Below are 25,944 nucleotides of genomic sequence, written 5' to 3'. Positions count from 1 at the left end.
TACATCAATATTCACATATATTAGATTAAAACATATGTAGTTACTGATAAAGCCACTAGTAAGACAGTCATTCAGTCACTAACACACACATATATACACTCATCCACCCATACAGTCCTGCACATATGCTGTCTTCAAAACACATACAAAGAGAGAGTCAGTCATTCATGCATCTATGTGCTAAGTAATACCCCCACCAAACCATACAAACACTCATACTGATCCTAAGAAAAACATCTAATAACCCATATACATACACATGTACCTACTTAGCAACCCATGCAGCCACTTATACAGAAAGTGAAACAATAATACATATATTTAAATATTTAAACATTACTCACTAATATTTATTTTCAGAAACACACACATTCACTGGATGGTGTCATCAGTGATGTCATGAGTGATGTCACTGACCATGTCATGAGTGATGTAATATGTGATGTCATCCGCAGTGCATTGCAGGTGCGCAAGTTATAGTGAGTCCAACTAACTATAACGTGGGAATTTCAATGGTTTTATGCGAGTAAAATTTCCAGCTAACTATAACTGGTGTGACACCTATGGTTTTTTCAGTGAATTTAATAGGTTTTTTAAATGCTAATTCCTAACTATAACTGGTGTGAAACCTATGGTTTTTTCAGTGAATATATATATATATATATATTCACTGAAAAAACCATAGGTTATAGACCATATATAGTTAGGAATTAGCATTTAAAAAACCTTATTTTACTCACACAAAACCATTGAAATTCCATATATAGTTAGTTGCACTAACTATATATCGCGCACCCGCAATCCACTGCTGATCATGTCACATATTACATCATTCATGACATGGTCAGTGACATCACTGATGACATCACTGATGACATCTCAAATGACATCACTGATGACATCACTGATGACAACATCCAGTGACTGTATTTTTCTGTAAAGTTAAAATATGTCTTGAGTGGATGTATAAGTGTCTGGATGAAGGATTTAGTAGGTGCATGACTGACTGTATGAGTGAGTGATTAAATGTGTCTCACTGAATGCATGGGTTAGTGACTAAACTGTCTTAATTTGTGCATCATTATGTCTGTTGTTCTGTAAACTGCTGCATGTGTTGATCATTAGCTATACGAGAGGCTATATGTGTTATTAATTGGTTGCCCAAGTATTTCTATGGGAGATTGAGTTTGTGTGGGGGTGGCTGGAAGGTGTGTGACTCTATGCATAGATGTGTGAGCAGTTTATTCACTAGGTGTATGAGTTCAAGAGTGCATGTGGAAACAGCTACATGGGCAGTTGACTGTGTGCATGAGTGTATTGATGAGTGAATGGATATCTCAATGCTACATGTCATAGTAAGTACATATGTAAAACACAGTACATGTGAAAGTTGGCATATATAAATAACTGTGCATGAGAGCCACTGAATGAGTGAGTGGTTGTATCGATCATTGTGAACTTGTATCAGGGATTGTATAAGAGAGTAAATATGTGTTAGTATATGTTTCAATAAGTAAGGTGTGTTTAACTGTATAGTTGAAGAAATGGAGGTGAGATTGTTTCTTTGCATGACTGACTGGGTGTGTGAGTAACTCCATGGATGAGTGGCAGTGTGTGAGTGTCTGTTTACACTGAGTGTATCTAAGGTTATATTAGAGTCTGAAGAGGTTTATCGTATTAGCACAAGAATGATGTCAAATGAGATGTCATCAGTGATGTCATCAGTGATGTCATTTGAGATGTCATCAGTGATGTCATCAGTGATGTCACTGACCATGTCATGAATGATGTAATATGTGACATGATCAGCAGTGGATTGCGGGTGCGCGATATATAGTTAGTGCAACTAACTATATATGGAATTTCAATGGTTTTGTGTGAGTAAAATAAGGTTTTTTAAATGCTAATTCCTAACTATATATGGTCTATAACCTATGGTTTTTTCAGTGAATTTTCAAGGTTTTGTAAATGCTAATTCCTAACTATATATGGTCTATAACCTATGGTTTTTTCAGTGAATTTCAATGGTTTTTTAATAGCAAATATCATAAGCTGTCGAATGTCAAGTACGTGGTAAGTAAAAACATTTTCGTGTTTATGCACACTGATCTGCTTTGAATACTGCCCCCCACCCCTCATTTCTATTAGGAGTACTCTCTCTTTGCAGATAGTGAAGGGTAGTTAACGCAGCCCTTTGCCCCCTTTGTAATACGTCGTGCCTGCTTCTCTCTCCATTTGATTGATTGTTCTCTTTGGTTCATTCTCTATTTACAAACAAGCACAGAGTCGCAATACTCTGTTTAGTCTTTGCAGATAGCGAAAAATCGTGTAAAAAAACAAAAGGAATCGAGCAAAATCAGTAGGCCACTAATGGGATCTCTTTTTGACCTCGCTAAAATAGAAACATTAGGAACAACCTGTTGAAAATAGCAATGCGTATGTACATAAGCGGCGTTCATTTGTGTTCACAGTACCCCTTGTTGATTGTTTCAATCGAGCATTGAATTGTTCGAAGTTAATTCTCTTAAGGATCTTCTCTACCTGCAAACGAGGAAGAATAGGAATATTCTCTCTCCCTTTGCAGATAGTGAAGGGTAGGTAACGCAAGCCTTTAACACGTCGTACCTATTTCATTCCTCATTGATTGATTGATTGTCCGAACATTGACTGTTTGGGAATTAGTTCTTTTTGGAGGTATTCCCTGTTTGCATATAAACGTAGGAAAATCTTTGCAAGTAGTGAAAGGGTACGTAATGCGGACCTTTCTCCCCCGTTGTAATCTGTCATGCCTATCTACTCCCCACTGATTGATGCACCTTTTTCACCCGGACCATTTACTAGAGATACGTCATCTGGCCCGACCAGAGAGCACCCCTAGTGAAAAGGACATATGCAATAATAACGAAGTGATCACTGTATCCTGTTAACAGAAACTTTACCATGAAACAACCTGGAAAGAAAAAAATAGGAAAACGAAAATCAGTAGGCCACTAATGAACATGAACATGAACTTTTATTAAACAACAAACAAAGAAACGATAACATAACGTAATGATAAAACCTATTAATGTCCTAGAAACAAGAAAACGTTAAAGTATGCCAGTGGTGAGAGACCAGAAAAACAGTCCGAGAAACCAAATCACCCCTCGCTGTCCCAACTCATGCACTCTGAAAGTTCAAAGTTTTGAGGAGTGCTTGTAACATTGTCTGAAGCCTATTTGCAATTGCTTCATCTTCACTATTCTTAAAGTAAGTGGGGGCTGTTGTGATGCGGTGCCACCCTGAACCGCTTGACGGAGGCCCCCGAGGGACGGTGTCATGTCGCGGACTCGGAGGGGGCGCTTGGCTCCGGCCCCCTCCCCAAGTCGTGTTGCCCTGGTGTGGCCTGAGATCGCCCCCGACATAGGTGGCCGGCTCCCGGGGTCAAGCGGAACTTTTTTCCTTTTGGTGACTCTTCCATTCTTCACCTTGTCCCACAATCCGTTTCACCTAAAGACACGCTGTAGTGGGGCACCCCTTTTCCATTTCATTTGCCATTCAGCCCGCTTTTGCTACACTGTGCCTCTTCCGCTATTCAGCTGTTTACCGCCCGCTCTTTCGACTACAGCGTCTCGCTCACCATGTACTTGAGTTGCTCCCGCTCTTGCGGTGCAGCGATAGGCGGCTGCCACAGGACTCTCAAAATGGCGGCCATCTCTTCAGATTTGGGCGTGGTCCACTAAAATGGGCCTGCGACACCTTGGAACTCGGACGCTTGTCTGCTAGAGCTTGGGCTCCATTCTCGAAAGCGTCCCCTCATCCTTGAAGATTCTACAAAAGTCTTGGGGGCCCCCGACTCCCGCAGGCTTCTGGTGGGGAGCGCCTAGCATGATTGCTCGTGGAATGGCCACGACGGAGCTACGAAATGGTGGTGCTCTCATGCTAACGCCAGCTTCAGTCTGAAACATCCAGAAACACTGTAGACTACCAATTCGATCAGTTCCGGTAGCGCTCCAACGTGACCCGGTAGAGAAGAACTTGCCCTCCCCTCTTTGACTGATGGTTCTTGTTGCCTGTCCCTTCTGTTGTCATTTAACAGAACTATTTAGCCTGCTGAAAGGGGTTGTGTGCCGTCCGCTGGTTGGTGGAGACATTTTCACTATATTCTGGACCTGCGTTGTCGCGTAATGCGTCATATGACGCGCCGCGTTAGAAAGTTTAATAAATTATTAAACACAATAAACAATCCTTAAAAAATAAAAAAAAATAAAAAATAATCAACAAAACCAACAATCAATTAACAACAGTATTTGAAAAGTCTATCATTCATTTTTCATTGCAGTACGCTGCCCAGAAAGCTTCCCGGTTCCCGGACCGGGCGCTACCCACGCAAAAAAACAAAAAAAAATTATTTTTTTTTGCCCCGCGGGGCCGTTTTAAAGCCTCCACATTAAACCTAGGGGGTCAGGGAGGATCTACTATGCCCCCTTATGGTTATTTGCCCCTTTGTTTTGGCCTCCTCTTGTCTCTCGATCCTACCGAGAGACAAGATGGCGGCAGCTACGGACTTTTTGGAATGTTGACAGACGCCAGAGAACCAATCAGCTTCGCTTCACAAAGCTCCGTTGCGCGAAAAGTACGCGTCCTGGAGCGCTGCCCGGTCCGCTGTTACAGATATATATCTTTTTTTAAACGTTAATTTCTCAAAATCCACTGGAGCACATATATTGAGACCTACAAAAGGCACATCGGGCTACCAGTCCCTACAATTTTGCCAAGTTTCGTGCAAATCTATTCAGCCGTTCGGGCTAAAAGTGAGGCTAACCGCCCTATGGAAAAATCAATGTTAAAAACACGTTTTGGGACCCCCCTTTTTTCTCGGCCCCCCCTTGACGAAACCCCCCCAAATTTTCAGGGGCTGCTCAGAAACAAAATGTGCCATTTTCCTGAAAATTTCAGCCAATTCCGTCCACAAACGCCAAAGTTATTAGACATAGAATTTTCAAAAAACCCATAGGGAAAAAATCCTAACTATATATACCTACTGGCGACCGCCAGTAGGTAATATATATATATATATATATATATAAACATATATATATATATGTATATATATATATATCAAGCTCCTTCTTGGAGTGATACGCGTCATGGAAGACATTTGTCTACAGCATGCCTGGATAAATAAGAGACACTGCTTGCACAAATCATCTGTGTGGTGGTCCGTTACTGAACGAAGGATATTTGGAAGTGGTCTACACCTGCAAAGTTCCGCCTTGTATTTGGCAGTCAGGAGCCAGTAGGTAGTTATAGTTAATTAGGACCTAGTTTCCATAGGAAATCCACAACATTCTATTTGGAATAACTTTGGAGCCGGTGGACGACTCTTCATGAATTTCTCCAAGAAAATGACCTGCTTGATTCCGGTCCGTCCCTGAAAGTTTGGAGTTGATTCGTCAAGTGGGGGCCGAGAAAAAAGGGGGGTCCCAAAACATGTTTTCCCCATGCAATTTTCCATAGGGACCTTTAGCCAGGGCTACAGCCCGAACGGCTGAACGGAATTACACCAAATTTGGCAGAGAGGTAGAGTTTGGTTCGCAGATTGTGTTTTGTGATAAATGGTGTAAATCCGTAAAGTAGTTTCTGAGAAAATTACAAGTAAAATCGTAGCGATATCTAGAGACGGAGTTCGGCACGCGTACTGAAATCTGTTCAATTACGAGCACAAGCTGCATGCTGATTGGCTGTGAACTGTCTGTCAACACTTGAAACCAGGAAGTGTTAGTGACCATCTTGTGCCTCGCTAGAACCGAGTCACAGGAAAACAGTAAAACAAAGTTGAGAAATAAGGGAAGGGGGTAGGCTAGAGACATTCTGACCATCTAGGCTTGCTAAGGGGGTCGTACGTGGATGTTTAGGTCTATTTTTAATTTTTATTTTTTTAAAGAAAAATCGCGGCGTACGCATATGGAAATACGTACAATTATGAGCAGGAGCTGCATGCTGATTGGCTGTCAATACTCCAAACCAGGAAGTGTTGGCAGTCATCTTGTTTGTGGGAAGAGCAGAGTCACAAGAAAACAGTAAAACAAAGTTGAGAAATAAGGAAAGGGGGCAGGGTAGAAACATTCGGACCCTATAGTATTGGTCAGGGGGTAGTACATGGATCTTTAGGTTCAAATTTGATTTTTTTTAAAAATAAAAAAATGGCGGGGTACTCGTGCAGTACTTGTACGCGGTGGAAAAGGTGAAAAAAAAGTAGAAGTCCGTTTTATTCATTAGGTCCCGGGGGGGGTGGGCAAATTACGCGGGCAATTTTTCTGCATAATGGGGGCTTGTAAGGTGCCCCGAGCACTGGGAAATGGCACTCCTCTGGTTTTATTTTGAAGTATGCGGGCGGTTCATCCCCTGCTTCACTGACTTCTTGGCGCGTGTGGCTGAGATGGTATTGGGGGACCGGAGGAGGTACTGGACGACTGACACACCAAAGCGGCATTACCATCACAGCAAACTCCAGAGGCTCACGCTGTTCCCTGCCCCCCCGCTTTGACATTTCATCATTCATGGTTTTCCTCCTGCACCTAGGTTCCAGGACCCAATTGGTGCATTCTGGGACCTGTAGTCTTGCACCACGCGCGGGACTCACACAGGTGTGGGAACTAACCCTAGGGGTGGAGCTGACCTACATTAGCAGGCGGTTAAAAGAGGGACTAACCTGCAGCATGTCATCTAGCTGGTTGGACGCTTTGGGCGCTGAAGAAGGCAGAATCCCTGCCGAAATGCATTCGCAATTGGTGTCATTAAACCAGAGTTTCCTCCATCTCCTCCTGGGTCGCTGCTTTCTTTTCTTTGGAAGGGATCATTGTTCACATATCACAGCGCTATCCAGAGGCGCTTTTGCAGAAGACCCCCGTCTCGCTTTGGGCGACCAGCGTCACTGGAACCTTCGGACTGTTGCAGTCCGGTGTATTTGGCCAGCGTTTGTTGGACAGGCTGGAAGCCCGCCACGGAAGCAAAGGAGAAAAGCGAGCAGTCTTGAAATGGAACATTTCATGCTGGGTAGAACACATGGCGGTTCATCCCCTGCTTCACTGACTTCTTGGCGCGTGTGGCTGAGATGGTATTGGGGGACCGGAGGAGGTACTGGACGACTGACACACCAAAGCGGCATTACCATCACAGCAAACTCCAGAGGCTCACGCTGTTCCCTGCCCCCCCCGCTTTGACATTTCATCATTCATGGTTTTCCTCCTGCACCTAGGTTCCAGGACCCAATTGGTGCATTCTGGGACCTGTAGTCTTGCACCACGCGCGGGACTCACACAGGTGTGGGAACTAACCCTAGGGGTGGAGCTGACCTACATTAGCAGGCGGTTAAAAGAGGGACTAACCTGCAGCATGTCATCTAGCTGGTTGGACGCTTTGGGCGCTGAAGAAGGCAGAATCCCTGCCGAAATGCATTCGCAATTGGTGTCATTAAACCAGTGTTTCCTCCATCTCCTCCTGGGTCGCTGCTTTCTTTTCTTTGGAAGGGATCATTGTTCACATATCACAGCGCTATCCAGAGGCGCTTTTGCAGAAGACCCCCATCTCGCTTTGGGCGACCAGCGTCACTGGAACCTTCGGACTGTTGCAGTCCGGTGTATTTGGCCAGCGTTTGTTGGACAGGCTGGAAGCCCGCCACGGAAGCAAAGGAGAAAAGCGAGCAGTCTTGAAATGGAACATTTCATGCTGGGTAGAACACATGGCGGTTCATCCCCTGCTTCACTGACTTCTTGGCGCGTGTGGCTGAGATGGTATTGGGGGACCGGAGGAGGTACTGGACGACTGACACACCAAAGCGGCATTACCATCACAGCAAACTCCAGAGGCTCACGCTGTTCCCTGCCCCCCCGCTTTGACATTTCATCATTCATGGTTTTCCTCCTGCACCTAGGTTCCAGGACCCAATTGGTGCATTCTGGGACCTGTAGTCTTGCACCACGCGCGGGACTCACACAGGTGTGGGAACTAACCCTAGGGGTGGAGCTGACCTACATTAGCAGGCGGTTAAAAGAGGGACTAACCTGCAGCATGTCATCTAGCTGGTTGGACGCTTTGGGCGCTGAAGAAGGCAGAATCCCTGCTGAAATGCATTCGCAATTGGTGTCATTAAACCAGTGTTTCCTCCATCTCCTCCTGGGTCGCTGCTTTCTTTTCTTTGGAAGGGATCATTGTTCACATATCACAGCGCTATCCAGAGGCGCTTTTGCAGAAGACCCCAGCGTCACTGGAACCTTCGGACTGTTGCAGTCCGGTGTATTTGGCCAGCGTTTGTTGGACAGGCTGGAAGCCCGCCACGGAAGCAAAGGAGAAAAGCGAGCAGTCTTGAAATGGAACATTTCATGCTGGGTAGAACACATGGCGGTTCATCCCCTGCTTCACTGACTTCTTGGCGCGTGTGGCTGAGATGGTATTGGGGGACCGGAGGAGGTACTGGACGACTGACACACCAAAGCGGCATTACCATCACAGCAAACTCCAGAGGCTCACGCTGTTCCCTGCCCCCCCGCTTTGACATTTCATCATTCATGGTTTTCCTCCTGCACCTAGGTTCCAGGACCCAATTGGTGCATTCTGGGACCTGTAGTCTTGCACCACGCGCGGGACTCACACAGGTGTGGGAACTAACCCTAGGGGTGGAGCTGACCTACATTAGCAGGCGGTTAAAAGAGGGACTAACCTGCAGCATGTCATCTAGCTGGTTGGACGCTTTGGGCGCTGAAGAAGGCAGAATCCCTGCCGAAATGCATTCGCAATTGGTGTCATTAAACCAGTGTTTCCTCCATCTCCTCCTGGGTCGCTGCTTTCTTTTCTTTGGAAGGGATCATTGTTCACATATCACAGCGCTATCCAGAGGCGCTTTTGCAGAAGACCCCCGTCTCGCTTTGGGCGACCAGCGTCACTGGAACCTTCGGACTGTTGCAGTCCGGTGTATTTGGCCAGCGTTTGTTGGACAGGCTGGAAGCCCGCCACGGAAGCAAAGGAGAAAAGCGAGCAGTCTTGAAATGGAACATTTCATGCTGGGTAGAACACATGGCGGTTCATCCCCTGCTTCACTGACTTCTTGGCGCGTGTGGCTGAGATGGTATTGGGGGACCGGAGGAGGTACTGGACGACTGACACACCAAAGCGGCATTACCATCACAGCAAACTCCAGAGGCTCACGCTGTTCCCTGCCCCCCCGCTTTGACATTTCATCATTCATGGTTTTCCTCCTGCACCTAGGTTCCAGGACCCAATTGGTGCATTCTGGGACCTGTAGTCTTGCACCACGCGCGGGACTCACACAGGTGTGGGAACTAACCCTAGGGGTGGAGCTGACCTACATTAGCAGGCGGTTAAAAGAGGGACTAACCTGCAGCATGTCATCTAGCTGGTTGGACGCTTTGGGCGCTGAAGAAGGCAGAATCCCTGCTGAAATGCATTCGCAATTGGTGTCATTAAACCAGTGTTTCCTCCATCTCCTCCTGGGTCGCTGCTTTCTTTTCTTTGGAAGGGATCATTGTTCACATATCACAGCGCTATCCAGAGGCGCTTTTGCAGAAGACCCCCGTCTCGCTTTGGGCGACCAGCGTCACTGGAACCTTCGGACTGTTGCAGTCCGGTGTATTTGGCCAGCGTTTGTTGGACAGGCTGGAAGCCCGCCACGGAAGCAAAGGAGAAAAGCGAGCAGTCTTGAAATGGAACATTTCATGCTGGGTAGAACACATGGCGGTTCATCCCCTGCTTCACTGACTTCTTGGCGCGTGTGGCTGAGATGGTATTGGGGGACCGGAGGAGGTACTGGACGACTGACACACCAAAGCGGCATTACCATCACAGCAAACTCCAGAGGCTCACGCTGTTCCCTGCCCCCCCGCTTTGACATTTCATCATTCATGGTTTTCCTCCTGCACCTAGGTTCCAGGACCCAATTGGTGCATTCTGGGACCTGTAGTCTTGCACCACGCGCGGGACTCACACAGGTGTGGGAACTAACCCTAGGGGTGGAGCTGACCTACATTAGCAGGCGGTTAAAAGAGGGACTAACCTGCAGCATGTCATCTAGCTGGTTGGACGCTTTGGGCGCTGAAGAAGGCAGAATCCCTGCTGAAATGCATTCGCAATTGGTGTCATTAAACCAGTGTTTCCTCCATCTCCTCCTGGGTCGCTGCTTTCTTTTCTTTGGAAGGGATCATTGTTCACATATCACAGCGCTATCCAGAGGCGCTTTTGCAGAAGACCCCAGCGTCACTGGAACCTTCGGACTGTTGCAGTCCGGTGTATTTGGCCAGCGTTTGTTGGACAGGCTGGAAGCCCGCCACGGAAGCAAAGGAGAAAAGCGAGCAGTCTTGAAATGGAACATTTCATGCTGGGTAGAACACATGGCGGTTCATCCCCTGCTTCACTGACTTCTTGGCGCGTGTGGCTGAGATGGTATTGGGGGACCGGAGGAGGTACTGGACGACTGACACACCAAAGCGGCATTACCATCACAGCAAACTCCAGAGGCTCACGCTGTTCCCTGCCCCCCCGCTTTGACATTTCATCATTCATGGTTTTCCTCCTGCACCTAGGTTCCAGGACCCAATTGGTGCATTCTGGGACCTGTAGTCTTGCACCACGCGCGGGACTCACACAGGTGTGGGAACTAACCCTAGGGGTGGAGCTGACCTACATTAGCAGGCGGTTAAAAGAGGGACTAACCTGCAGCATGTCATCTAGCTGGTTGGACGCTTTGGGCGCTGAAGAAGGCAGAATCCCTGCCAAAATGCATTCGCAATTGGTGTCATTAAACCAGTGTTTCCTCCATCTCCTCCTGGGTCGCTGCTTTCTTTTCTTTGGAAGGGATCATTGTTCACATATCACAGCGCTATCCAGAGGCGCTTTTGCAGAAGACCCCCGTCTCGCTTTGGGCGACCAGCGTCACTGGAACCTTCGGACTGTTGCAGTCCGGTGTATTTGGCCAGCGTTTGTTGGACAGGCTGGAAGCCCGCCACGGAAGCAAAGGAGAAAAGCGAGCAGTCTTGAAATGGAACATTTCATGCTGGGTAGAACACATGGCGGTTCATCCCCTGCTTCACTGACTTCTTGGCGCGTGTGGCTGAGATGGTATTGGGGGACCGGAGGAGGTACTGGACGACTGACACACCAAAGCGGCATTACCATCACAGCAAACTCCAGAGGCTCACGCTGTTCCCTGCCCCCCCGCTTTGACATTTCATCATTCATGGTTTTCCTCCTGCACCTAGGTTCCAGGACCCAATTGGTGCATTCTGGGACCTGTAGTCTTGCACCACGCGCGGGACTCACACAGGTGTGGGAACTAACCCTAGGGGTGGAGCTGACCTACATTAGCAGGCGGTTAAAAGAGGGACTAACCTGCAGCATGTCATCTAGCTGGTTGGACGCTTTGGGCGCTGAAGAAGGCAGAATCCCTGCTGAAATGCATTCGCAATTGGTGTCATTAAACCAGTGTTTCCTCCATCTCCTCCTGGGTCGCTGCTTTCTTTTCTTTGGAAGGGATCATTGTTCACATATCACAGCGCTATCCAGAGGCGCTTTTGCAGAAGACCCCCGTCTCGCTTTGGGCGACCAGCGTCACTGGAACCTTCGGACTGTTGCAGTCCGGTGTATTTGGCCAGCGTTTGTTGGACAGGCTGGAAGCCCGCCACGGAAGCAAAGGAGAAAAGCGAGCAGTCTTGAAATGGAACATTTCATGCTGGGTAGAACACATGGCGGTTCATCCCCTGCTTCACTGACTTCTTGGCGCGTGTGGCTGAGATGGTATTGGGGGACCGGAGGAGGTACTGGACGACTGACACACCAAAGCGGCATTACCATCACAGCAAACTCCAGAGGCTCACGCTGTTCCCTGCCCCCCCGCTTTGACATTTCATCATTCATGGTTTTCCTCCTGCACCTAGGTTCCAGGACCCAATTGGTGCATTCTGGGACCTGTAGTCTTGCACCACGCGCGGGACTCACACAGGTGTGGGAACTAACCCTAGGGGTGGAGCTGACCTACATTAGCAGGCGGTTAAAAGAGGGACTAACCTGCAGCATGTCATCTAGCTGGTTGGACGCTTTGGGCGCTGAAGAAGGCAGAATCCCTGCCGAAATGCATTCGCAATTGGTGTCATTAAACCAGTGTTTCCTCCATCTCCTCCTGGGTCGCTGCTTTCTTTTCTTTGGAAGGGATCATTGTTCACATATCACAGCGCTATCCAGAGGCGCTTTTGCAGAAGACCCCCGTCTCGCTTTGGGCGACCAGCGTCACTGGAACCTTCGGACTGTTGCAGTCCGGTGTATTTGGCCAGCGTTTGTTGGACAGGCTGGAAGCCCGCCACGGAAGCAAAGGAGAAAAGCGAGCAGTCTTGAAATGGAACATTTCATGCTGGGTAGAACACATGGCGGTTCATCCCCTGCTTCACTGACTTCTTGGCGCGTGTGGCTGAGATGGTATTGGGGGACCGGAGGAGGTACTGGACGACTGACACACCAAAGCGGCATTACCATCACAGCAAACTCCAGAGGCTCACGCTGTTCCCTGCCCCCCCGCTTTGACATTTCATCATTCATGGTTTTCCTCCTGCACCTAGGTTCCAGGACCCAATTGGTGCATTCTGGGACCTGTAGTCTTGCACCACGCGCGGGACTCACACAGGTGTGGGAACTAACCCTAGGGGTGGAGCTGACCTACATTAGCAGGCGGTTAAAAGAGGGACTAACCTGCAGCATGTCATCTAGCTGGTTGGACGCTTTGGGCGCTGAAGAAGGCAGAATCCCTGCCGAAATGCATTCGCAATTGGTGTCATTAAACCAGTGTTTCCTCCATCTCCTCCTGGGTCGCTGCTTTCTTTTCTTTGGAAGGGATCATTGTTCACATATCACAGCGCTATCCAGAGGCGCTTTTGCAGAAGACCCCCGTCTCGCTTTGGGCGACCAGCGTCACTGGAACCTTCGGACTGTTGCAGTCCGGTGTATTTGGCCAGCGTTTGTTGGACAGGCTGGAAGCCCGCCACGGAAGCAAAGGAGAAAAGCGAGCAGTCTTGAAATGGAACATTTCATGCTGGGTAGAACACATGGCGGTTCATCCCCTGCTTCACTGACTTCTTGGCGCGTGTGGCTGAGATGGTATTGGGGGACCGGAGGAGGTACTGGACGACTGACACACCAAAGCGGCATTACCATCACAGCAAACTCCAGAGGCTCACGCTGTTCCCTGCCCCCCCGCTTTGACATTTCATCATTCATGGTTTTCCTCCTGCACCTAGGTTCCAGGACCCAATTGGTGCATTCTGGGACCTGTAGTCTTGCACCACGCGCGGGACTCACACAGGTGTGGGAACTAACCCTAGGGGTGGAGCTGACCTACATTAGCAGGCGGTTAAAAGAGGGACTAACCTGCAGCATGTCATCTAGCTGGTTGGACGCTTTGGGCGCTGAAGAAGGCAGAATCCCTGCCGAAATGCATTCGCAATTGGTGTCATTAAACCAGTGTTTCCTCCATCTCCTCCTGGGTCGCTGCTTTCTTTTCTTTGGAAGGGATCATTGTTCACATATCACAGCGCTATCCAGAGGCGCTTTTGCAGAAGACCCCCGTCTCGCTTTGGGCGACCAGCGTCACTGGAACCTTCGGACTGTTGCAGTCCGGTGTATTTGGCCAGCGTTTGTTGGACAGGCTGGAAGCCCGCCACGGAAGCAAAGGAGAAAAGCGAGCAGTCTTGAAATGGAACATTTCATGCTGGGTAGAACACATGGCGGTTCATCCCCTGCTTCACTGACTTCTTGGCGCGTGTGGCTGAGATGGTATTGGGGGACCGGAGGAGGTACTGGACGACTGACACACCAAAGCGGCATTACCATCACAGCAAACTCCAGAGGCTCACGCTGTTCCCTGCCCCCCCGCTTTGACATTTCATCATTCATGGTTTTCCTCCTGCACCTAGGTTCCAGGACCCAATTGGTGCATTCTGGGACCTGTAGTCTTGCACCACGCGCGGGACTCACACAGGTGTGGGAACTAACCCTAGGGGTGGAGCTGACCTACATTAGCAGGCGGTTAAAAGAGGGACTAACCTGCAGCATGTCATCTAGCTGGTTGGACGCTTTGGGCGCTGAAGAAGGCAGAATCCCTGCCGAAATGCATTCGCAATTGGTGTCATTAAACCAGTGTTTCCTCCATCTCCTCCTGGGTCGCTGCTTTCTTTTCTTTGGAAGGGATCATTGTTCATATATATAAACATATATATATATATATGTATATATATATATATCAAGCTCCTTCTTGGAGTGATACGCGTCATGGAAGACATTTGTCTACAGCATGCCTGGATAAATAAGAGACACTGCTTGCACAAATCATCTGTGTGGTGGTCCGTTACTGAACGAAGGATATTTGGAAGTGGTCTACACCTGCAAAGTTCCGCCTTGTATTTGGCAGTCAGGAGCCAGTAGGTAGTTATAGTTAATTAGGACCTAGTTTCCATAGGAAATCCACAACATTCTATTTGGAATAACTTTGGAGCCGGTGGACGACTCTTCATGAATTTCTCCAAGAAAATGACCTGCTTGATTCCGGTCCGTCCCTGAAAGTTTGGAGTTGATTCGTCAAGTGGGGGCCGAGAAAAAAGGGGGGTCCCAAAACATGTTTTCCCCATGCAATTTTCCATAGGGACCTTTAGCCAGGGCTACAGCCCGAACGGCTGAACGGAATTACACCAAATTTGGCAGAGAGGTAGAGTTTGGTTCGCAGATTGTGTTTTGTGATAAATGGTGTAAATCCGTAAAGTAGTTTCTGAGAAAATTACAAGTAAAATCGTAGCGATATCTAGAGACGGAGTTCGGCACGCGTACTGAAATCTGTTCAATTACGAGCACAAGCTGCATGCTGATTGGCTGTGAACTGTCTGTCAACACTTGAAACCAGGAAGTGTTAGTGACCATCTTGTGCCTCGCTAGAACCGAGTCACAGGAAAACAGTAAAACAAAGTTGAGAAATAAGGGAAGGGGGTAGGCTAGAGACATTCTGACCATCTAGGCTTGCTAAGGGGGTCGTACGTGGATGTTTAGGTCTATTTTTAATTTTTATTTTTTTAAAGAAAAATCGCGGCGTACGCATATGGAAATACGTACAATTATGAGCAGGAGCTGCATGCTGATTGGCTGTCAATACTCCAAACCAGGAAGTGTTGGCAGTCATCTTGTTTGTGGGAAGAGCAGAGTCACAAGAAAACAGTAAAACAAAGTTGAGAAATAAGGAAAGGGGGCAGGGTAGAAACATTCGGACCCTATAGTATTGGTCAGGGGGTAGTACATGGATCTTTAGGTTCAAATTTGATTTTTTTTAAAAATAAAAAAATGGCGGGGTACTCGTGCAGTACTTGTACGCGGTGGAAAAGGTGAAAAAAAAGTAGAAGTCCGTTTTATTCATTAGGTCCCGGGGGGGGTGGGCAAATTACGCGGGCAATTTTTCTGCATAATGGGGGCTTGTAAGGTGCCCCGAGCACTGGGAAATGGCACTCCTCTGGTTTTATTTTGAAGTATGCGGGGGGTTACGGACCTACTCCCCGCAGTCTCGGTGAGCGGCAACCCTCGGTTCTTTTTAAAAAAAAATATGTTTATATGTTTTGAGGTCTCTCTCTCTCCCCATACACGTCGTGGGAACGCTGCATTTCTGGGGCAGTGATATGTAAAATGAGCTTCCAGCTCCGGGTACCTGAATTGTCTGGAGTTTTTTATTAATGTTGGAAGGGTGGGCTTGATAATACATCCTAATAAATTCCCATAGAAGCCTATGTTCTGGTGTTAACATGTGCTTCTAATGGAAATGATAAGGCCGTATTATGAAATTCATTATCGCCGTTTTATCGGCAGTTTCCTGCCAATAAAACGGCGATAATTTTAACACCGGTCCTTGATAATATGCACCTAAGTTTACTGGTAAAAAAAAGAGCAATGGGCCATATTATCAACAAAAGGCGATACATTATCGTCGCTTTTATTGGCAGGAAACTGCAGATAAAGCGGCGATAATGGGCTTTATAATATGCCCTTGTGAATAACCATAGCAGCCTAGGTTAACATCAGAACCTGGGCTGCTATGGGAATTTACAAGGGCCTATGTTTTTTTATTAATGTTGGGAGGGTGGGCTTGATAATACGTCCTTGTTAATTCCCATGGAAGCCTATGTTCTGGTTTGAACATGGGCTTCTATGGGAAATAACAAGGCCGTATTATCAAGGTCATTATCGCCGTTTTATCGGCAGTTTCTTGCCAATAAAACGGCGATAATTGTAATGCCGGTCCTTGATAATATGCACCTAAGTTTACTGGTCAAAAAAAGAGCAATGAGCCATATTATCAACAAAAGGCAATGCATTATCATTGCTTTTATCGGCAGGAAACTGCCGATAAAGCAGCGATAATGGGCTTGATAATATGCCCTTGTGAATAACCATAGCAGCCCAGGTTAACACCAGAACCTGGGCTGCTATGGGAAGTTACAAGGGACTATTATCAAGCACATTTCGCCGCTTTATTCGCAGTTTCCAGTCAATAAAAGTGGCGATAATGTATCGCCTTTTGTTGATAATATGCTCCTTCATTTATATGATAGTATGTAAAGCTTTCCTGTTTTTTGTGTAGCAGTTGTACTCTCTTCGTATGCGCAGCGTCGTTTCGAAGCCCATGTTTTCTTTTTCTTCAAGTTCAACAAGCAAACCTTTCTTTATTTCAGTTAGTAAATCTGTCGCTTTCTTTTCCCCGTACGTGTGTGTCATCCGCTGCTGTACTTTTGTATAATATTAATAATCATATTTTTTCTACATTTATTTGAAAGGTAGTGCCGAGGCGCCAAACATTGATTATGTACTCCATCCACCGCCATTTTAGTAGTTTCTCACTGTTGTTTATATTATATCTGTTAGTTAGAAGTCAGTAGTTTTCAATCCTAGTCTTAAGTATCTTACTATAGTATTTCAACATTATTTTTATTGTGGACCGTCATACCCCTCTCCCACAAAATAAAAGAAGCATGTAGTTTTTTTTTATTAACTTTTATTAAACAATAAATATAAACGAAACTCAATTATAACTATATTAGAACTAGAAAAATAACTTAAACAATGTCATAAACAAATTGTTTAATGGATTCCAAAACGTGTCCGATTGGTAATCTGCAAAAGAAAAAAGAAAATTAGAGTTTAGAATTATGTAGATGTGAGTAAATGAGCTGAAGCATTACAAGTTTTGGTAACTCTACAGTTTTACGTGTGCAGTGTGACTCGTACATTCCAGTTCTGTTATAGTGCCGCGTTCAAGTGGTGTCTATATGGAAGGGCCTATTGCGTTACTGACGCCCGTTATGCCGACTTATTTCTAATGCATTCCTATGAAGGCTTTGTAGATCTAGGCCTCTGTGCTTACCGTTGTATAAACCTTGCAGGTAAACATTTCAGGCAGTTGGTGTCACAACTTATTCTGAACAATTCTTCTACACGTCCAAGCAGACAGCAGTGTCTAAGTTTAAGAGAGAAAGAGAAATGATGTCACAGAGAGTGAGAGAGAGAAAGAGAGAGAAAACAACATTAAAACTGTGTTGCAGTGTCTGGAGTTTAGATTTTTTCTTGAAAAGTCAGACGTAGATTTACTAGCTCCTTGCATCACTTTACCCATGTTAAAAGTGACTCAAAAGTGGCGAAATAAGGTTGTGGATCTGTTTGTCAGACTGTTGTAACCTATCTGTTGTCACTGCTCGGAGGTAATTATAGATTTTACAGAGAAGCTGCTGTACACTACGCACTGTGGGCCATAATACTAAGTTACTGACGCCCGTTATGCTGACTTATTTGTAATGCATTGCTTTGGAGACTTTGTAGATCTACCACTCGACTTGAACTCTGCCTCTATACGTCAAAGTATATTCAATACGTTGGAAACAATTCCATTGCTGTTGCTCGATAGGCCGTGGTTGCTTCTGAACGATGTTTGGTGAAGGAAACAAAAGGATATTTTGATTAGTCATCGTAAACTGAGTTGCGTAACTACTATCAAAAGTGAATTTTAATGTGGGTTCTTAATATTCCGTAGTTAGACTGTTGCAGCTTCAGCAAACAAAGGAAGATAAATACCTTAATACAGGCCTGGGACGGCCTTGTGACGCAGAAAAAAAAATACTATCATGGACGCACAATTAATAATAATAGAGGCCTAAGCACGTGACGTAGTACAGAAATACGACACAGAAATTTATGCACACACAATTTTTAAAATTAGAGGTGTATAGGACCTTGTGACTTATAAAGAAATATTTCAATTATGTAAGCACAATTTAAAACCATTGAGGGGTAGGAAAGACATATGAAGGAGAAAAAAATAACATTATGCATATACAATTTCAGTGGAGGCTGATGTTGTGACGTCTTCTCTTACCTTTGCTTCTGTCGTCTTTTGTTGTGTCTTCAAAGGCTGCGGTTTTGCTGAGTCTGGGGTGTTTTTGACAGTCTGTCTGTCAAGGGTATGTCACCGCAGCACAGGCAGGCAAAAGAGAGCGTGCTCACGTCAGTGCCCGCATTATATATTGGAACCGCGGGGGCTGACCAAACCAAGCCCAGGGCGTCATTGGTAGCGTTTTTGCGGTCTGCAAGAATGACGGCCCTGGGGGACATGCCATTGGGTAATGTATTAGTTTCCAGGCTAAGTGATAGCAAGCATGCTAGGTGGCGGCATGTGGGTAGTGTGGGCAGGCGGGCACCGCGCATGTGCAAGTATGAGTGTGTGCAATAACAATTAACAACAGAGAGAGATGGGGCGGTATTATAATGTACGCAGAGGCAGGTCCAGAATCGGATCTGCAATGAGTCAGCACTTCTAATCATTCTCCTTAGCGCACCCTGAGCTCTGATTTGTCACTGGGAGGGTGATCGCACCGTAGTTTGTACTGCGTATCATACTCAGCGTGTACACGCGCATACTGTACGAATATGCTTTGACGTTACGCGTCGCATTAAAGCTTCCGTGTGAAGTCATGTACGGCGTTCTGTACGCGAAAGGGGCAATGTTTCTACTTGGTTTAAAACATTTATTCATGTATTTAATGTACATACTAAGGGCAGACATTTGGGATAAGTATGCATTTTTTTTAATACTTGAATAAATCATATATTACTTTTAAAAACAATTACACAAATCGCGCTAGAACATCATGCGTACTCGTATTGAAAGAGCTGCACAAGCGCATCATAAGCGTACGCAAAGGCATGTGACTTTAAAAGTAGAGATTTGATTGGTTCATAACTTTTCCTATTGCGACTGTTGAAAATTCCGTCCCATTATAATTATTCGACTTTGAGTTTCTTAGAAGAAGCATTTCTTCTGCGAATCTTCTCAAATAGAAGGAAGATCACAATAATAAGAGCAATGGAGTCATCTTCCAAATTCATTGAAAAAACCATAGGTTTCACACGTTATAGTTAGCTGAACATTTCTCTCATACAAAACCTTTATTACGTCACTCATGACATGGTCAGTGACATCACTCATGACATCACTGATGACATCTCAAATGACATCCTGATGACATCACTGATGACATCATCCTTGTGGCAGACCTCCTCTCATTGTAATATAACCTTTGATACACACAATCAAAAATAAAAAATAAAATTTTCAAAAAAATGGAGATACCAATTCCAGTTAGAACAACCTATTCAGTAATTCCAAAATCTACATACACACCCACTCATTCACCAACAATTCTATATAGTAACTCATACATGTATTCACTCATCATATGTACTCATACACCTTTACATCCTGTTATACACCGACACTCATCTATAGAGTTACTCACACACATACGCACACATGCAAATAAACTATCAAATATCTATTTACTTGCATATACAGCTATACACCCACCACTACACTAACTTCTATAGAATCATACACATACTTACTCTCTTAAACAATCACTTATAGAAACCCATACTTATTTATACAGGAAGTCTTAGAATCTCTCGCTCTCACATATACTCACTTATATACATCAATACTCACATATACTAGTTTAAAACATATGTAGTTAGTCATAAAGATACTATTGAGACAGTAATTCACTCACTAACACACCCATACACACACTCATCCACCCATACAGTCCTGCACACATGCTGTCTTCAAGACACATACAAACAGTGAGTTAGTCATTCATGCATCTGTGCGCTAAGTAATACTCCCCACCGAACCATACAGGCACTCATTTTGGTACTCGTAAAAGCAACTAATAACCCATATACACACTGATGTAGATTCTCACCAACCCATGCAGCCACTTATATACAAATTGAGACACTGATACAGATATTTAGATATTTAAAGATTACTTGATAATACACATATTCACTTAAATATAATTAATAAGTCAGTTATACAATCAATTTTACAAAAAAACATCCATTTAGGCACTTAGTTACCCATTTATTCTTCCATCGACCTTTAGATGTACATATATAAAAAATATGTATTTTTCAGAAAGACACACATTCACTGGATGATGTCATCAGTGATGTCATCAGGGATGTCATTTGAGATGTCATCAGTGATGTCATGAGTGATGTCACTGACCATGTCATGAGTGATGTAATGTGTGACGTCATCAGCAGTGCATTGCGGGCGCGCAAGTTATAGTTAGCTGAGCTAACTATAACGGAGGAATTTCAAAGGTTTTGTTTGAGAGAAATGTTCAGCTAACTATAACGTGTAAAACCTATGGTTTTTTCAATGAATTTCTAAGGTTTCTTAAATGCTAATTCCTAACTATAACGTGTGTGAAACCTATGGTTTTTTCTGTGAATATATATATATATGTATATATTACCTACTGGCGGTCGCCAGTAGGTATATATAGTTAGGATTTTTTCTCTATGGGTTTTTTGAAAATTCTATGTCTAATAACTTTGGCGTTTGTGGACGGAATTGGCTGACATTTTCAGGAAAATGGCACATTTTGTTTCTGAGCAGCCCTTGAAAATTTGGGGGGGGTTCGTCAAGGGGGGGCAGAGAAAAAAGGGGGGTCCCAAAACGTGTTTTTAACATTGAGTTTTCCATAGGGCGGTTGGCCTCACTTTTAGCCCGAACGGCTGAATGGATTTGCACGAAACTTGGCAAAATTGTAGGGACTGGTAGCCCGATGTGCCTTTTGTAGGTCTCAATATATGTGCTCCAGTGGATTTTGAGAAATTAACGTTTAAAAAAAGATATATATCTGTAACAGCGGACCTGGCAGCGTCCCAGGACGCGTACTTTACGCGCAACGGAGCTTTGTGAAGCGAAGCTGATTGGTTCTCCGGCGTCTGTCAACATTCCAAACAGTCCGTAGCGGCCGCCATCTTGTCTCTCGGTAGGATCGAGAGACAAGAGGAGGCCAAAGCGAAGGGGCAAATGACCATAAGGGGGCATAGTACATTGTCGCTCACCCCCTAGGTTTGATGTGGAGGTTTTAAAAGGGGCCCGCGGGGCAAAAAAAAATAAAAATAATAATAATCGAACAGCTGAATGGATTTGCACGAAACTTGGCAAAATTGTAGGGACTGGTAGCCCGATGTGCCTTTGCTAGATCTCAATATATGTGCTCCAGTGGATTTTGAGAAATTAACGTTAAAAAAAAGATATATATCTGTAACAGCGCACCGCTTCGCGTACTTTTCGCGTTACGGAGGTTTGCGAAGCGAAGCTGATTGGCTCTCCGGTGTCTGTAAACATTCCAAACAGTCCGTAGCGGCCGCCATCTTGTCTCTCGGTAGGATCGAACAGCTGAATGGATTTGCACGAAACTTGGCAAAATTGTAGGGACTGGTAGCCCGATGTGCCTTTGCTAGGTCTCAATATATGTGCTTCAGTGCATTTTGAGAAATTAACGTTCAGAAACAAGATATATATCTGTAACAGCGCTCCGCTTCGCGGAGATAAAATTATATGTGTATTACCTAGCTGTTGCTAACACCAGTTAGCGACGGCTAGTAGAATATAGCGACCATCTTGGGCCCCACTTTGCATGTGAGTGATATTTATCACTAATGACATGCAAAGTGGGCATGCCAAGATGTTAGCGACTGGAAACAGTCGCTAACATCGCTATCTCCTATTATCAACTTTTGGAAATATTCGAGATAAGCGCGAATATCTCCAAAAGCTACCACCTGCCCTGAGCAGTTCTTAGCCATGTTATCCAATGGGAGGTGGATAACATGGCTAAGAGCATTAGCTCGGTAATGCATGAATATCGCTGAGTTTTCAGCGATATTAATGCATTGCGGTCGTTTTTTATCGTATTTCCGATAAACCTTGATAATAGCAAGGTTTATCTGCGATAATTTCTGACGGTAAAAAAATCGTTGCTAAGCATCGTTAGGGATAAATATCGCTTAACTTTGGTAATATGCCCCAACGTCTGTTAACGTTCGATTCGAAGGAAATCAGGAAGTGTTGAAAAACATTGTCTGCGCCATCTTGTCTTTTTTCAAATGCCACACTTTTGTCGTGCACGGCAGCCATTTTAGATGCCTTGACCAGACCCACTCTGTGCACGCTGTCGATCCTTAGCATGGCTCCCCACCCTCGCAAGCATCTCCCCCAGGCAGTGGTCACCCCCGCTCTCTGTCTTATGCATGGGTAATAAACCTCCCCCCATCTGCGCTGCTCTTCCCTGAGAATCACACCCTGTGCCCGCCCGACACCTCCCTTTCGCCCTATTCACTACCGCACCCTCTGACACTCCTTTTCCTCTGTGTCCGATTGTCCAGGCTGGTCCTAGGGTATCAGCTAGCCCTGCAGATGTAGTTTATGGCCACAGCTGTAAAGAATCACCCCTCTTCAAAGGAGTTATAGTAGATCAAGGCCCACACTCGATGAGATCCGTCACAGCAGAAGCGTTGCTATTATCTGAAAACCATCCTGTATTGTGATTGGGGAGGGGACCGAGCCTGAAGCGGAAGATTCCAGGGATGACTCTTTGTACATCAAAGTTTTTACAATTATGTGTCACATTAAAAATATATAGCACTCCGACAAAGTAGTAAGATTATAAAACTTTAATAATTTATAAATATATACAAGAAAACAAAAATAGTAATAACATATAAACATTTTTAGGGAAAAACAACGAAGTAGCGGTCGGCTGTGCGAATAGTCCCAACGCAGCACAACGTCCAGATTTCCGGTGTGGGGCGTCGCGGGGGGTGGGTCATCAGTAGCAAACTGTTGTGCGAATAGTTCCAAGGCAGCAGAACGCGCCGAAATCTAGATGACACGAAAGTGATGTCTAGTAAGTTGCCGCCCAGCAAATAACGGCATGGGGCGTCGCGGGGGGTGGGTCATCAGTAGCAAACTGTTGCGCGAATAGTTCCAAGGCAGCAGAACGATGGCACCAAGGTGATGTCCAGTAAGTTGCCGCACTGGTTTTGGTATCCTACAATGCTGCTCCGAATAACGGCGCGGGGCGCCCCGGGGGAGGCGGCGTGAACGGGCCTCTCCAGGTGGAGTGTCATCTGTTGTAGTGGGGCGCCCCTTTACCGTTTCAGTTGCCATTCCGTCCGTTTTTGGTCCACTGTGTCAAAAGCCGCAATTCAGCTGAGTTGCGCCCACTCTTGCGGTGCAGCGATAGGCGGCTGTCACAGGACTCTCAAAATGGCGGCAGGCTGTTTCCTTTTTGGGCCTGGTCCACTGAAATGGCCCTGGGACACCTTGGAAATCGGACGCTTGTCTGCTAGGTCTTGGACCCCATTCTCGAAAGCGTCCCCTCCGCCTTGAGAATTCATCAAAAGTTTTGGGGGCTCCGACTCCTGCAGGCTTCTGGTGGGGAGCGGCTGCCATGATTGCACGCGGAATGACCACGACGGAGCTACGAGATGGTGGTGCTCTCATGCTGACGCCAGCTTCAGTCTGAAACATCCAGAAACAAGGTGGGGCTTTCATCGTTTGGGAAAAAAAAAAAGTTTTCATCCAATGAAAAGTGTTGTTTTTAGGTCACATGATCAAGCCTTCCATCATTAGGAAACCAAAAGTAAAATGAACCAATGAAAAGTTTTATAAACAAGTCACATGACCTGTTATGCGGCATAGGGTGTAAAATGTGGAGAAAATACGTTGGCACGTGAGGCGGCGTCAGTAGCGGACCGATGTGCGAATAGGCCGAAGGCAACACAACGCGCCAAGATCCGGATGGCACTGAGGTGGTGTCCAGCAAGTTGCAGCACTGGTGTGGCCATCCTACAATGCTGAAAGTCGGCGTGGGGCGCCCCGTTGGCACGTGAGGCGGCGTCAGTAGCGGACCGATGTGCGAATAGGCCGAAGGCAACACAATGCGCCAAGATCCGGATGGCACCGAGGTGGTGTCCAGCAAGTTGCAGCACTGGTGTGGCCATCCTACAATGCTGAAAGTCGGCGTGGGGCGCCCCGTTGGCCTGTGAGTTTGCGTCAGTAGCGGACCGATGTGCGAATAGGCCGAAGGCAGCACAACGCGCCAAGATCCGGATGGCACCGAGGTGGTGTCTAGTAAGTTGCCGCACTGGTGTGGCCATCCAACAATGCTGAAAGTCGGCGTGGGGCGCCCCGTTGGCCTGTGAGTTTGCGTCAGTAGCGGACCGATGTGCGAATAGGCCGAAGGCAGCACAACGCGCCAAGATCCGGATGGCACCGAGGTGGTGTCTAGTAAGTTGCCGCACTGGTGTGGCCATCCAACAATGCTGAAAGTCGGCGTGGGGCGCCCCGTTGGCCTGTGAGTTTGCGTCAGTAGCGGACCGATGTGCGAATAGGCCGAAGGCAGCACAACGCGCCAAGATCCGGATGGCACCGAGGTGGTGTCTAGTAAGTTGCCGCACTGGTGTGGCCATCCAACAATGCTGAAAGTCGGCGTGGGGCGCCCCGTTGGACTGTGAGATGGCGTCAGTAGCGGACCGATGTGTGAATGGGGCCGAAGGCAGCGCAACAATATTGTCGGAATAGAAGACACCACTAGGCGCTGAGATTCCAAGATCCGGATGGCACCGAGGTGGTGTGTAGCAAGTTGCCGCACTGGTGTGGCCATCCTACAATGCTGAAAGTCGGCGTGGGGCGCCCCGTTGGCCTGTGAGTTTGCGTCAGTAGCGGACCGATGTGCGAATAGGCCGAAGGCAGCACAACGCGCCAAGATCCGGATGGCACCGAGGTGGTGTCTAGTAAGTTGTCGCACTTCTGTGGCCATCCTACAATGTTGAAAGTCGGCGGGGGGCGCCCCGTTGGCCTGTGAGATGGCGTCAGTAGCGGACCGATGTGCGAATGGGGCCAAAGGCAGCGCAACAATATTTTCTGATTTGAAGACACCACAAGGCGCTGAGATGCCAAGATCCGGATGGCACCGAGGTGGTGTCTAGGAAGTTGTGGCACTGGTGTGGCCATCGTACAATGGTAAAAGTCGGCGTGGGGCGCCCTGTTGGCCTGTGAGATGGTGTCAGTAGCGGACTGATGTGTGAATGGGGCCAAAGGCAGCGCAACAATATTTTCTACAATATTTTCGGAGTAGAAGACACCACAAGGCGCTGAGATGCCAAGATCCGGATGGCACCGAGGTGATGTCTAAGTTGCGGACCGATGTGCGAATGGGGCCAAAGGTAGCGTAACAAGATTTTCTGTATGGAAGATACCACTAGGCGTTGAGATGCCAAGATTCGGATGGCACCGAGGTGATGTCTAGCAAGTTGTGCCACTGGTGTGGCCATCGTACAATGGTAAAAGTCGGCGTGGGGCGCCCTATTGGCCTGTGAGATGGTGTCAGTAGCGGACTGATGTGCGAATGGGGCCAAAGGCAGCGCAACAATATTTTCTGACTGACACCACAAGGCGCTGAGATGCCAAGATCCGGATGGCACCGAGGTGATGTCTAAGTTGCGGACTGATGTGCGAAT

This window comes from Lissotriton helveticus, chromosome 6 (assembly GCF_964261635.1).
Source record: "Lissotriton helveticus chromosome 6, aLisHel1.1, whole genome shotgun sequence".
In the NCBI taxonomy this organism is placed as follows: Eukaryota; Metazoa; Chordata; class Amphibia; order Caudata; family Salamandridae; genus Lissotriton; species Lissotriton helveticus.
This window is presented reverse-complemented; position numbering follows the sequence as displayed.